This window comes from Protopterus annectens, chromosome 14.part0 (genome assembly GCF_019279795.1).
Source record: "Protopterus annectens isolate FY-2018-M chromosome 14.part0, PAN1.0, whole genome shotgun sequence".
Lineage (NCBI taxonomy): Eukaryota > Metazoa > Chordata > Ceratodontiformes > Protopteridae > Protopterus > Protopterus annectens.
In genome coordinates, this window is record NC_056748.1 from 186,928,911 (window position 1) to 186,943,751 (window position 14,841).

General features: G+C 41.9%; 1 protein-coding gene across 1 annotated transcript in view; it reads left to right on the forward strand.

The window, feature by feature from the left end:
* Nucleotides 1–14,841, forward strand: part of XPNPEP1 (X-prolyl aminopeptidase 1) — a 1,046,907-nt gene that overhangs the window by 780,386 nt on the left and 251,680 nt on the right. The gene's annotated exons all lie outside the window — the stretch shown is intronic.

Genomic DNA, 14,841 nt, shown 5'->3' on the forward strand with positions numbered 1-14,841 from the left:
ACTAGCAAAGACTTCATCTGTCCATCCACCAAGCAAGGAGTCTCAAACAATGGATAGATACGGGAAGTGTATCTTCTCTTCAGCGGCAGGAGGAAGTAATGGTAAGACGTAGCCCTAGAGGCAGGGGGGGGGGTCTGCAAAACCAGGGTGGCCGCTATTCCTTTTATGGATGTCCCTATCAGCGCTCCTGAAGTGGGGCCTGACTGCACTTCTCTGAAGCCAGTCGGGGGTCGCTTATCTTTGTATCCAGATGCCTGGCATGACATCACCCAAGACAAGTGGGTACAAAGAATAATTTCCAGAGGATATTCCATACCCTTCTCTTTTCCATCTCATACCACCAAGAAAATCCCAGATGTCCCACCCAATCACAGGGATCAAACAACTATAGAAGTTCAAAAGTTGCTTCAAAAGAGAGCCATCCAAACTGTCCCCGCAGACAAGATAGGATTCGGAACTTACTCCAGAGTCTTTTTAGTGCCAAAACGAACAGGGGACTGGAGGCCCATTTTTGATCTCAGCAAATTAAACGAATCAGTAAAGAAGTCCAAGTTCCGAATGGTAACACTGCAGTCCATACTCCTCTGTTAGGGAAAGACAATTGGATGTGCTCCATAGACCTCCAAGATGTGTACTACCACACAAAAATGGACAGAGCATCGAGGAGTCATTTGTGCTTCCGACTGGGAGTCAGTCATTACCAATTTCCTGCTCTGCCCTTTGGTCTCACCATGGCCCCCAGGGTGTTCACCAAATGCATGGCGGTAGTGACAGCTCACTTGAGACGTCTTGGATTCCAAGTGTTTCCATACCTGGACGACTATCTCCTGACTGCCACCACCAGGCACCTACTTCTACAAGCCAGGGATTCAACCATCCAACTCTGCACTCAGCTAGGGATTACGATAAATTGGGAAAAGTCTGCCTTGTCGCCTTCTCAATATGTGACTTTTATAGGTGCAGAAATAGACACGGTCGCCATGGTGGCTCGTCTTCCTGCAGACAGAATACAAAAATCTGAGACAACAGATATACAGTATACTTTCCCATAACAGAGTTAAAGCCAAGATAGTGCTCAAACTTTTAGAAACCATGGCTTCTACTATAACTCTAGTTCCACTAGCCAGATTACATATGAGAATCCTTCAATGGCTACTCTTTTCCCAGTGGTCTCTTCAGCATCTGCCTCTGTCTTATCCTATTTTGATAATGGAATCTTGCAAAAAGGACCATCGTTGGTGGATTCAGACTGATCAACTAACGATAGGAACACCTTTCATTCCTCGCCAACCTGTTGCTACTGTCACCAGGGATGCCTCCCAGATGGGGGGGAGCATTATCTAGGCAGGACTGTCCAAGGCACATGGCAGGATCACAAGGCTCACTTGCATATCAGTGTCCTAGAGATGAGAGCAGTGCTACTAGTGTTGCGAGCACTTCACGACTTTCTTCCTCTATGGACGATAGAAATCCAATCAGATAATATGTCAGTGGTATGGTATATAAACAAACAAGGAGGAACCAGATCCTACCCTCTATGTCAAGAGGCTCTTCGTGTTTGGCAGTGGGCGATATCTTCCCAACGCTTTCTAGTTGCAACGCATATCCCGGGGACAACCAATGTGATAGCTGACAAGCTCAACAGGGCAATCTTGATGCCTCACGAGTGGTCTCTGTATCAGAAAGTCGCGGAACAGGTTTTCTGCAAATGAGGACAGCTTTGCTGCGATCTGTTTGCCAATCCAATCAATGCCAAATGCAGCAGCTACTTCTCCCTTATTCCTCCCCCGGGGGAGACATTCTTATCACTCCTTACTGGCCTCGTCAGATTTGGCTCCCCTTTCTCGGGCCTCACCTTCTGGATGATCCATGGACTCTGGACCCACTACCAGACCTTCTGACACACGTCAGGCACCTTCCACCCCTGCCTCCACACCCTCAACTTGACAGTGTGGTTGTTCCACTTCCAACCCTAGTCAGGCTTCATGATTTCTCACATGCAGTTACTCATATCCTCACGTCTTCCCACAAGCCTTCTACGAGAAAATTATACGCTAGCAAATGGAAAAGATTTTCTATCTGGGCAAAATTAAAAACATTGATCCTTACACAGCCTCCATTCCTTTGGTGTTATAATTCCTAACCAAACTTTTTCATCAAGGATCAGCTGCTGCTACAATCAAAGTTCAGTTGGCAGCGATCTCCAATTTTCATTTGGGACAACATGAGCTTAATCTTATGGCTCACAGATTGTGTAAATTTTTCCTAAAAGGCACTACTTTGCTGAGACCTCCCTTTCAGGAAGCTATATCTCTTTGGGATCTAAATTTCGATCTGTCCAAACTTACTTCCCCGCCCTTTTAACCCACACATACTTGTGAATTGAAGTTCCTTTCATCAAAGACCATTTTTCTAGTAGCTGTTGCATCCACCAGAAGAGTGTCAGAGTTACAAGCACTGTCAGTCAAACCTTCTTACTTGATCTTTCATAGAGACAGTTTCCCTTCGTACAAGTCCGTCCTTCATCCCCAAGGTTTGCTCTCAATCTAATTTGAATCAAACTATCAAACTGCCAGTCTTCTTTCCTAATCATTCAAACAGTGCAGAATACAAGTTTCATCAACTTGATGTTCACAGACGGTTAAGGTTCTATCTACATAGAACCAAAGAGCTTAGAAGATCAGACCAATTGTTTGTATCTTTTTCTGAGACAAGAAAAGGTATGCCAGTGTCTAAGATTACTTTATCAAATTGGATTTCAAGTTGTATTTCGTTTATTTACTCTTCCAGTGGCAGGGAACTCCCTTTTAAAATTAAGGTTCATTCTACCAGATTTGTATTCACATCTGCTGCTTTTCAAGCCAGAGTCCCAATTGACAGTATATATGCAGCAGCAACTTGGGCTACCCCTCATACCTTTATTGCTCATTACAAATTGGATTTGGCCTCACGAGGTAGAGCCTCCTTTGATTCCACGGTTCTTAGGAAAATATTCCCGTGAGCCAACCGAGAAAAATGTGCTAGGGACGCTGTCCCATATTTAGGAATGAAGGCGAGATAGGACTACAGAACATAAAGAAGTTATGTACTCACCATAACTTTCCATGTTTGTAATCTATCTCGCCCTTCATTCTTACGAACCCACCCACCTACCCCCATCCATGTATCCTTGGAGGATCTGGAGACAAGATGGTATTTATCTTCTGTAGAGTGGAGACCTTTCATCTTTGTTGTTCCTTGTGGAAATACCTTCTATCACTTTTTTAGATAGCAGAAAACAAGATCTGGGGATTATTACTTGTGCACTATGGGGTACCTACATTGCCACGAGCCAACTGAGAGACTTCGAGCTTTGTAATCGGCCGATTCGGAGCCGAGGATCGGCTCCGAACCCATATGCAAGAACGAAGGGTGAGATGGACTACAAACACGGAATGTTCTGGTGAGTACATAACTTTTTTTTTATAGCACAATCATAAAACAGTTAATTTCAACTATTTTCTTGAAGTTTTGCAAATTAACCCTCTGTTCTAGTTCCCAGTGTTAAAACATATACATTTACACAATTACAATAGTTTATATACATTTCTGCTCTAAGCCAGCAGGGCATACTGTGGTTACATTTTAGTTCAGTACATAACAAACAATTCTAACACAGTTGTAGCACAAACATCTTACATATGAAGCATGTTGGCATTCACAAATGACAAATAACCACTTACAAAGTTCCAGATAGCTGGGCTGGCAGTATCTCCTTCTGTTACATTTCTGTATAACTCATATTAATATTCACAAATGACATAGCTAACTGGGCTGGCAGCATTTCCCTTTGTTACAGGAGTATCACACTCAAAATCACGAACTTAAAAAATGTGTACTATCAGTATTTTGAATATGTTTAAAAAGGGCATTATTCTACTTGGATAGACAATTTTTGATGGGGTGTCAGGCCTGTTGACATTTAGCTTTTGTCATTATGTTCATAAAATGAAGCAATACACTTCTCATAACACTTCTTGTGTTTGATATTTATGTTTATGGAAATTGTGAGTTGGATTGGGTTATTTATCTAGCTATATGTACATGCCCTGCTTTTTTATGTTAGGCAAACCTCTCACTCAGTAAAATGTATTTTTGAACATTTTAGTGATGTTAGATGTGCCTGTCAATTTAATGCCCTGTATAAACACACTATTAAGCATCCTACGGCTACATTTAATTTTGTGGTAATAGAATTATGTCTAATAGAAAAACTAGGATAGGTCAGGCTGCCATGAAATATTAAATAAGAAAGAAAAAAGATGGATTATTAAATTAGGAGCACTTTTTTCACCTGTGATGAATGAATATCTTTGATCAACCAATGATAGGAGAGATTATTATTTAAAGAAGGTGGGGATTATGTTTGCTTGTTGCACTGATGAAGGCTTTTCTATCAAAAATGGTTTGCTGAATCTGTTGAATTTGCTTTCTTCTTGGATGTTCATTAGATTGTAAAATAAAAGATTTCACATGTTGACTATTGAGTGCTGTTGTTTGACTTTTTGGCGATTGCTGTATTTTGTTTGTGCACCTTTTCCGTACTTGTGGGGGTTGGTTATTGTATTTTTAGAAACTTGTATTGCCTTGTCTTTTTCAGTTGGGCTTGCTGTTATTAATTAGCTGCCAGTGAAAATGCACTGGATTTTACCACCAGTTTGGATTTCTGCCACTTGTGATAGCAGAAGAGATTGTGATCTTATAGCAACTGTTGCATTCATCATAATTTGGCCAAGTCAATACTGTAAAATGTTTATATTGGATTTACAGTTGGGTTTATTAAGTGTTTTGTGGCAGCTTTACTGGAATATAGCTGAAGCAGTTTGAGACATTGACTTTACAGACTAGTGCTTACTTTGTTACCAGTTTGTGAGCTGATCATTAGTAATTGTTTGGCTCGCCTTCATCTGGTGTTTAATTTGATGGTGGTTGAGTTGAGGCAGCTGTTTGATGCTGATTACTAGTCTTTCTAAGGAGATTTTGCCCATCTGTGATATATACTTGGTTGACTGAGCAGCTTTGTCAGTTGGGACTGTATTTTGAGGTGCTTGATTTACATCTACTCAACTTCTTAGTCCTTTTAGTGGTGTCGATGTTCATCGTGTTTCACTGTTGCAGTCATGACTGTAGGGTTCTCCCCTGCCGGCAGGCAGTCCTCGGTCAGCCAGAATCCCAAAGTCTGGGTCCTGCGTCGGCTGTTCAGCCATGCTCCCTGACGTCAGAGCGCCAGGAGTACAAAGCTGACAGCCGACGCCATGTTCTCCAGTCTTTCTTGCCGTGCGGTGATAGCAGTTCGCAAGTGCCGGTCGGCTGACTCCTGACAATCTTTTCTGAACAAACTTCAGTCCGAAGATTTTCTTCTCCTACTCAAAGCTAAGTACCCCGTTGGGGAAACTTTTTTCTTGCTCCAGTCCGATGTCAGAAAAAGTTAATAATTGTATTTCATGTGGGAAGCAAATACCTCATAAGGATTTTCATTCTTACTGTATTCCTTGCTTAGGCCCTGACCACGACGTAGCTAGTTGTCGGTTTTGTGCTAAATTCAATCAACGTACAATTAAACGAAGGTAAAATTTTGCATTTCATTACTTCGGTAGGCGTTTTAATTACAAAATGTCGTCGGATACGGTTCCGGCTACCGGAGTTCACAAACGATGCAAGGACAAAAACAGGCCTCCAAGGTCCAAATCAGACGATATTGTACAAGCAGAGCCAGCTTCAGGTTCGGCCGTCATCAGTGAGGCGCTTTTGCAGCCCCTGTCGTCGGCCATTTCGGAACCGATGGCCGAAACGGACTCCCACGAGGAGCCAACTAGGCCTTTGAATATTTCTGTTGCAGGACCTTCGGACAATGCTCCTTCGGATGGGTCCGGAGCCGCTGTGCAGGTACCGGCTTCCGAACGGGTTTTCAGGCCTACTCAGCTTCTAATAAAGGCAAAGCCAAAGACAAAGGCAAAGACTCCTTCCAAATCAAAGACTGCAACACAGGCCTCTTCTGATCCGGCTCCCAAGTCACAGAAACAGTTACTCAAGATGGCGGAGGACTTACTTACTATGATTAGGGGTTCACATCCCCCTCCAGATAAAAGGCCAAGGCAGGAAGTTTATTATGACTCCTCTGATCAGGCTTCTGTTTCTTCAGTTTCTTCTTCTGACCAGGAATATTCTTTCCCTCCTTATGAGGATTCTGATGCTGAGGAATCCATTCCTTCAGCTTCTCCCCCTGAGGATTTTTTTTTTGGGGAAACTTTGCATGAAATGAGGGAATATTTCCACTGGGAAGGACAGGAGTATTTGGAATCTAAGAAAATACTAAGGGATTTTCTTCTTCTTCCCCAACATAGACCCCTGGCTATTCCCCCTATTTTGGATATTGTGGATGATGCTTTTTCAGAGGCTAACTTAACCCCTGACTCTTTTCCTCAAGCTCCTGTTAAGCCTGACAGATATTACAGGGTTCCTGATTCCCACCATTTCTTATACAAGAACCCTACTGCTGACCCTGAAACCATTTCTCAGGGTCCTAAGGGAGTTAAGGCCGCTTCTGCTAAAAACCCCATTCCCACTGAGAAGGATTCCAGATCTTTAGAAAGATGGTGTAAAAAAGTGTACACTTCTGCTACTTTATCTATTAGGGCTTTGAACTGTCAGTTTCATATGCTGAAATACCAGCAATTTCTCCTGTCTGTTTTAAAACAAAAGCTTACTTCCATTTTCGCCTGTGCAGATGATAAGGAATTACATGACTTAATGCATGCCACTGAACAAGTTGGGAAGCATGGTTTACACTGTGGATTTGATGCCTTGGAGGCTTCTTGTAGGGCTGCTGCCTCTGGCACAGTAATTAGAAGGCATGCATGGTTAAAGGAACAAATTTTGCCAGATCAAGTAAAAGCTAAATTATTGGATGCTCCTGTTCAGCATAATGTTTTGTTTGGATCTAAAGCTGAAGAGGTGATTAAAAAGATGGAGGACAAGGCAAAATCCATGCAAACAGTTAAAGATTTCTTACAAGTACAGCCACCCAGATTTAGTAGGAATTGGCCTACAAAAAATTGGTCCTTTCCCAATTCAGACAGGCCTCAGAGGGGTAGATACAGTCGCTCCCGAGGAAGGCCTCAAACACAAGCCTCTTATAGACCAAGACAGTGGACTGCTTCCACCCCTAGGGGAGGAGAGGACAGGTCGCAAGCTCATAGGAAACAAACTCAATGACTCCCTCTGTTGGGCTGCAGGAACTTCTTGCCTGGAAGCCCCTCTCAGAGGAAAACTTTCTCTTTTTCACATAAATTGGACTCATATAACCCAAGACAAGTGGGTTCTGGATGTGGTTTCAAGAGGTTACAGATTCCATTTTCATACCCTGCCAAGGCCAAGCGGATGGCCAGATCTTCCAAAACATCAATGGTCAGAGGCCTTAAACCAGGTGGAAGCTCTTTTGGCTATGAAAGCCATAGAACTAGTTCCACTTTCAGAGATGGGACAAGGTTTTTACTCAAGGCTCTTTCTAGTCCCCAGGAAGCAAAACTCATGGAGACCCATTCTGGATCTGTCAGTCTTGAACACTTTTTTAGAGATACCAAAATTCAAGATGCTTACTCTACAGCAGCTACTTCCAGTGCTGACCAAAAATGCATGGATGGTAACTTTGGATTTAAAGGAGGCATATTTACACATTCCCATCAGGCAGGAACGCAGAAAATATCTCAGGTTCAAGGCCGGATCGAGGCACTTTCAATTCTCTGCACTGCCCTTTGGATTGTCTACTGCACCCAGGGTCTTCACCAAATGCCTGGCTCCAGTAGTAGCTTATTGCAGACTCAAGGGAATTCAAATTTACCCTTATCTGGACGACTGTTTTATTCAGGCAGACAGCAAGGATGTCTTACTCCAGCATCTACAGTTTGTTCAGAATCTTCTCAAGTTCCTGGGATTCACTGTAAACATAAAAAAGTCAAATTTGACACCCTCACAACAGATAATTTTTCTGGGTGCTTCTCTAAACACAACAACCCAGATGGCATTTCTGACATACGAAAAACAGTTACAGCTGGCCTCAACTTTCAAAACCTTGGCAACTTTAACTCAGCTATCTGCAAGGAGATTCCTGCAGGCTTTGGGTTACATGGCCTCCTGCATCCTTCTCGTACCATATGCAAGACTACATATGAGGAAAATACAGTGGTACCTAAAAAGTGTATGGTCTCAGCATTGCCACAGTTTAGACATACTGATCTCCGTCCTGCCTTGTCTTCAAAAGGAATTCCTTTGGTGGTCCAAGGCATGTACTCTAAACAAAGGGAAACCCTTCTGTCTGCCTCCTGCCACTCAGATACTAACCACGGATGCATGGGGAGCCCATTTTCAGGGCAACTGTCTGCAGGGCCTTTGGACAAAGGATCAGAAGCACCTGCATATCAATTTAAAGGAAATGTTAGCCATTCAGAAAGCTCTAATGGCCTTCAGGAATCTTCTACAACCAGGACAACTACTGATACGGACAGACAACACCACAGTTATGTGGTACATAAACAAGCAAGGGGGATCTCATTCCTACCCCCTTTGCAGACTAGCCATGGATCTGTGGAACACAGGTCTAGCTTGCAATCTGGACCTTCAAGCTCAGTTTCTACCAGGGAAGCCAAACTTCCTGGCAGACAGTCTGAGCAGAAACCTTTCGGACCCACACGAGTGGATGCTGGACACCGAAATATTCAAGATGATAACAGCAGTCTGGGGATGTCCTCACATAGACCTCTTTGCATCCCACCTCAATCATCAACTACAGATTTTTTGCACCAGGACTTTCCACGAACAAGCTTGGAAAGTGGATGCACTATCATTCAGTTGGAGAAACCTCTCGGGATATGCCTTTCCGCCTCTTCCTCTTCTTCCACGGGTATTATTAAAGATCAAACAGGACAAGCCCAAGATGATAATCTTGCTGGCCCCAAATTGGCCTCGACAGTTTTGGTACCCAACTCTGAAAAACCTTTGTCTGGAGCCCCCTTGGGTTTTACCACAGACTCCGAACCTTCTGTCCCAACACCAGGATCAGGTTCTACACTCCCATGTCAGAACTCTCAGCCTGGCGGCCTGGTTAATCCAGGGTCTTTGATTCATTCTCTCCTACCCAAGCAGGTTATGGATGTCATTTTAGAAGCCAGACGTCCTAGCACTAGAAAATCTTATGCAGGAAAATGGAAAAGATTTTGTTCCTGGATGCAGACTCAGGATTCTGATCCTCTTCTTCCTAACATTCCTTTGATTTTACTTTACCTGACAGATCTCTTACATAAGGGTCTCTCTTTCTCTTCCATTAAGGTACATGCCTCTGCTGTTTCTGCTCATTGTAATACAGACCTTCCAATCTTTTCCCACCAGCTCATGAGACAGTTTCTCAGAGGAGCTAAGAACTTAAGGCCCCCTAGATCTCCTCCCATTCCTGCTTGGGATCTCAACTATGTTTTGGAAAAGCTCACCTTACCTGCTTTTGAGCCTGCTGCCACTTCTGACATCAAGTTTTTATCTTGGAAAACAGCCATCCTGTTAGCTCTGACCTCTGCCAGGAGAGTTTCAGAGTTGTAAGCTCTTATGGATGTGGAACCGTATATTATTTTTCATTAAGACAGGGTGTCTTTAAGGACTAATCCTACTTTCATGCCTAAGGTGGTTTCCAAAGTGGCTTTAAATCAAACTATTCACTTACCAACTTTTTTCCCCACTCCTCAAAATAAAGGGGAAAGGATCTTACATTCCTTGGATGTACACAAACAACTACGTTTTTACCTGGACAGAACCAAGGACATCAGGAAATCAGAGCAATTGTTTGTTTCTTATGCTTCAAGTTCCCAAGGTAAAGCCATTTCAAAACAGACCATTTCTAAATGGATTGCTCATGGAATCAGATTTTGTTATTCACACCATGGAAAGCAAATCCCAGGGAGTATACGGACTCATTCCACCAGAGCTGCTGCCACTTCAGCTGCCTTTCTCAGGGGAGTTCCTACCAAAGACATTTTGGAAGCTGCTACTTGGAGTTCAGTGCATACTTTTTCAAAGCACTACAATCTACCTCTCTACTCTAAGTCTAGTGCAGGCTTTGTTTCTGCAATCTTGCAGGGCCTTTTAGCCGCCCCTTCTACTTTATGACCACCTCCCTTTCATTCTGCTTTGGGATTCTACCCTACAGTCATGACTGCAACAGTGAAACACGATGGACATAGTACAGTTGTGTACACTTACCATAAATGTAGATGTTCGAGTGTCTTCACTGTTGCAGTCTGGGTTTCCCTCCCTCCTGTCCCCCTCTTGTTTTTACTTTTGTGTGGTTCCTTTTTTCACCATTCTTCTGAGGTGTATTTGCAAAGTGTATGGGACCTTACTCATTTTGGGACTCCTGACATCTGGGGCAATAAAAACTGGAGAACATGGCATCGGCTGTCAGCTTTGTACTCCTGGCGCTCTGACGTCAGGGAGCATGGCTGAACAGCCGACGCCGGACCCAGACTTTGGGATTCTGGCTGACCGAGGACTGCCTGCCGGCAGGGGAGAACCCTACAGTCATGACTGCAACAGTGAAGACACTCGAACATCTACATTTATGGTAAGTGTACACAACTGTACTTTCCTGGTGCTGTTTGTTGCAATAGTTTGTGGTTTGAGGAGAGACTGCTGTCGTCATGGGAATGCCAGTAATCTTCAGGAATGCAAGAAACTGGTTAGATCAACCTATGTGGACATTCAGTAGCTTTTGTATTGCACTTCAAGCATTGTCTGGGAATATTTTGGAGGTATTTTGATTTTAATTTTATGCTGCTTTGCTACTGTTAACAGTTTTACATTGTGGCCTGTATCTCTGGTGGATGTTGCTGATGTAAAATGTTAGCCTCTTTTAATTTATTAACTTCTAAGTAATTTTGTTTATTCTGTTACAACTAGGCTGTTGCTTGGTTTTTATTTTATTTATTTTATATACTTGTGTCATAATTTATACTGTCATCATTTTATGACTGTACTAAGTACTTTGAGAGCTTTAATTTGTGGTTTATGCCTGCTTGGATGATGATGAGGCTGCCCTATTCTATGGACCTTCTTTTTGCTGCTGATCTCTTGATACCAGTTTTTCCCTTCAGCGTATGACTTGCAGTGGTGAAAAATCAAATGCAGGGGCTAAGAGAAAGTTTCCTGCCACTTAGCCTGTTGTCCTCTGGAGTTAGGATAAAACAGCAAAATCCATGGGTAAAATAGCATGAGGATCAAGATTCTTTTTGTTTTTTTTTATGCCAGTTTCTTAGGTGCAAGACTTACATTTCCAGACATTTAGCACCCTCTATGTAAGTGGCCTGGGGCTGTATGATGTAATGCTAGGTGTTAGGTTAATCAGGAATAAACTAGATCAGGGCATTGCCTAGGTTTCTGCATCCTGAAGGGTCTTAAAATGATTCCCACCCTCAGGCTAGAGCAGTCTAGAGGTGGGGTGGCTGTTTTTTTCATCACTGGTGGTGTTGAAGGTTGATGGTAGAGAAGCTAATTCTTTTGACTTTGTCCTTGAGACAAGAGCGGAGTGCTGTTTTCTCCTTGTGTAACATCCACCAGGTTAAATTGGAATATTTCTGCAAGAATTCTTGGATCTTCTTGTTGACATAGTTCATACGTCCTCTAGATGGTTCATCCTAGATGATTTTAATGCCTGTGTAAATGATTAGACCTGTGAGCTGATTTTCTTTTGGTAATTGCTATGCGATCGCTTACATCCTCCTGTGCTACCACCCACTCAGGCAGATGGGACCTCAGTTTAATGTCTCATCTGAAGGATGGCACATTCAAGAGTGCAGAACCCCCTTATGCTGCACTGCAGTGTCACAGGTAGCTGTTGTGGGATTAGAGCCCACACCCTTCTGATCTTCCAGCACCAAAGTGTGCTACCTGTTGAACCACTGACCATTTAGGTTTGTTGGATTTTCTCGTTTGGTTATAAAACCAAATAGTAACCACTTTAAAATTATATAATAAACGGAGAATTCTGAGCCCTTCACCTTTCTTGGGAATGTACATCTTTTTCTTGCTGATCCTGCATTTCTTGCCTCCCAAACATAGGCAATTATTAATTTTTGAACTTTTTAATATATGGAGAGAAAGTGATATGAGGAAGATGCCTTAATGTAAACAGAATTTTGGGAACATTTTAATTGACTGGATTCTGCTAAGAAAATGCAATTGGAATTTATTCCACTTAATAATAGATATCAGTAATTTCACTAGTATTGGTAGCATATTTGCTTTGGCCTATTTGCTCATATCCAATCTAATCGTTATGCCTAAGTATACCACTTCCTGCACTAATGAAGTAGTGTTTGGAGCAGCCATTGTTCAGTTTGCCTGCCCATGAGTGGTCAGTGGATAAACAAATGTTCTGCTTCTTTTTATTTTATAACCAGTGACATCTGAGAGCACATTTAGTTGATGAAGAGTGGAAGATACTGGTGTGGCCGGGTTGTTCAACCAAACTACACAACAATTAACAAACCACATGGTTAGAGGGTGTATGTAATTTTTCAGTTAGGATATGAAAGGATCTATATTTAGAATGTAGATATTTGGTAGTCACTGAAACTGCAAGTGTAAAAAATAGCAGGGAGACGGGGCAACCTTAACTGGTACCCCTGGATAATAAGACTGATGATGAAAGAGCTCCATTTGTATAAATTTACGCAGTAGGAGTATTATAAAGGAGTTGTGTGTAGCAAATGTAATCATGAGGGAACTTATTCCATTACCTCCCATAAAAAAGCCCAGTGAATCATGTTGAAGGCTTTGTTAAAGTCAGTCAGCAGTGCCACTGCATCCGTCTTCTTTGCAAATTCAGTCAAGTTCTAATCACATCTGAACCCCTCAAATCTCCCTGTAATAAACCCTAAGTGGTCATCTTGGATAATTTGTACTATTATTTTGTCTAATATCATTGCCAGTACCTTTACATAGATGTTCAAATTAGCATTAAATAAAATCAATCTGTAACTGTATACTGCTATTGGCTCTTTCTGGGGTTTGGGAAACATCAAAGCCTTAGCCCAAGTAATATCCTGAGGAAACTTCTAACTACAAATTGCCTGTTGAAAGAGCTAAAGAAGAGGAAGACATGCCCTGTCTTTAAATGCCTTATAAAACAAGTCAGAGCCCGTCTGCCTCAGGGCTTTCCCTTTAATGAATACATACATGGACTTCGCTATCTCCTGAACCTTAATAGGTTAAGTGATTCTGTTCCTTCCACTGGGATTTCAGAAGGTGGAATAGCTGAAATAAAAGAAGCTGGTTTAAGTTTGCTTCTCCCCTGGTCCCCTGCAGTGGTAGATTATTGTTCTGTAAATGATTTACTTTCAGCTGGTCCATCTGATCAGTACCTGTGGCATTTTTAATAGCTGAAATATATGTATTCCTAATATATTCCTTGCACTTTCCTGCTATTAACTTATTGGTGGTTATACCTGAGGCCCAAAAAATTGTATATCTTTCCCATTTCTCATAATTCCTTTAGAACTGAATTTGTTTTATTTCCTGTTTCAAACTTTTTATTCCAAGACCAAGTCCTTATCTTTGCAAATCCTATTTTTATATACCTTATCAAGCGCCTTTAATTTGGCAGATAGATTTTCTAATTTTAAGGTTGTAACAGACGTTTGTTGTCTTATTTTTTAGTAAACTGTTGCACATATGCATAAACAGTTCCCAGTATCTGAACATATTGACACTGTTGCGAGTGAAGATCTGAAAATGTGATTATTCACTGTAATGTAACTTGTTTGAGTCTATTCTGCAGCAGCAAGGGATCTTACTTCCATTTTAAGAGGGTATACTATTCATCCTGGGTGTACATGTATTTTTTTGACTGTAGAATTGTCTGATAGTGCATTGGGTTAAACTTCACATGCAGTGATTGCAGGCAGTATTGTTTGATTTACCGACCAAAAACCCAGTATGGTAGTAAACCCCAAAGTATAGTAGGTGTAGACCAGTTTAGTGGGATTAAATTTCCTTCATACAGCCTCTACATGTAAATATTCCATAAAATACTGAACCGACCTAGTCTTTCCATGGAGTCAGGTTGTGCCACTGGGTACCTATCCAACACTGGGTCCGTGACCACATTAAATTTGCCGCCCATAATAAGGCCACCAGGTGACCTAATAGAAGATTCTGCCTTTGTATCGGACAAATGCAAAAGTTCAGAATTATCTTAATTACGCCTATAACAATTAAATAGAAGCAAAGAGCATTGAAGCTTGCTTTGTTTTATAATTAACACATGCCTCTGATCATCTAAGCTTACCTGTGTCACTACCCAGCCCAACACTTTCTAAATTAAAATTGTACCCCCTCCCCATTTTGTATGACTTAGCAGAGGGGAAAAAAAATCTCTTGCCTTTACATTTTTCGAAAACGTATCCACCTGTTTGTTTCCTTTTTAATTTTAATCTGTTGTTAAAAAAAGTCACGCACTTCATGTTTTTGTAAAGTATATGTAATGGCACAAGCTTTTTTAAGGAAGAGGTACCTTTAACATTCTAGGATGCAAATAGAATTTCCACTTTGCTTACTCACACTTCTGTTGAATACAGTAAGATGGTGTAAAGCAGCTATTCCCAACCTGTAATGCAGCGTCCCAGGGTGCGGCTTGGTTGGTTAAGGGTACGCGGGAAAAAATTAGCAATGGCGGAAAGTTCATTTAATTAAAAAAAAAATCCTGCCTTAGGCACTTTCACAATCCTAGGACTTAATTCCCACGCACAGGAAGTCTGTCCT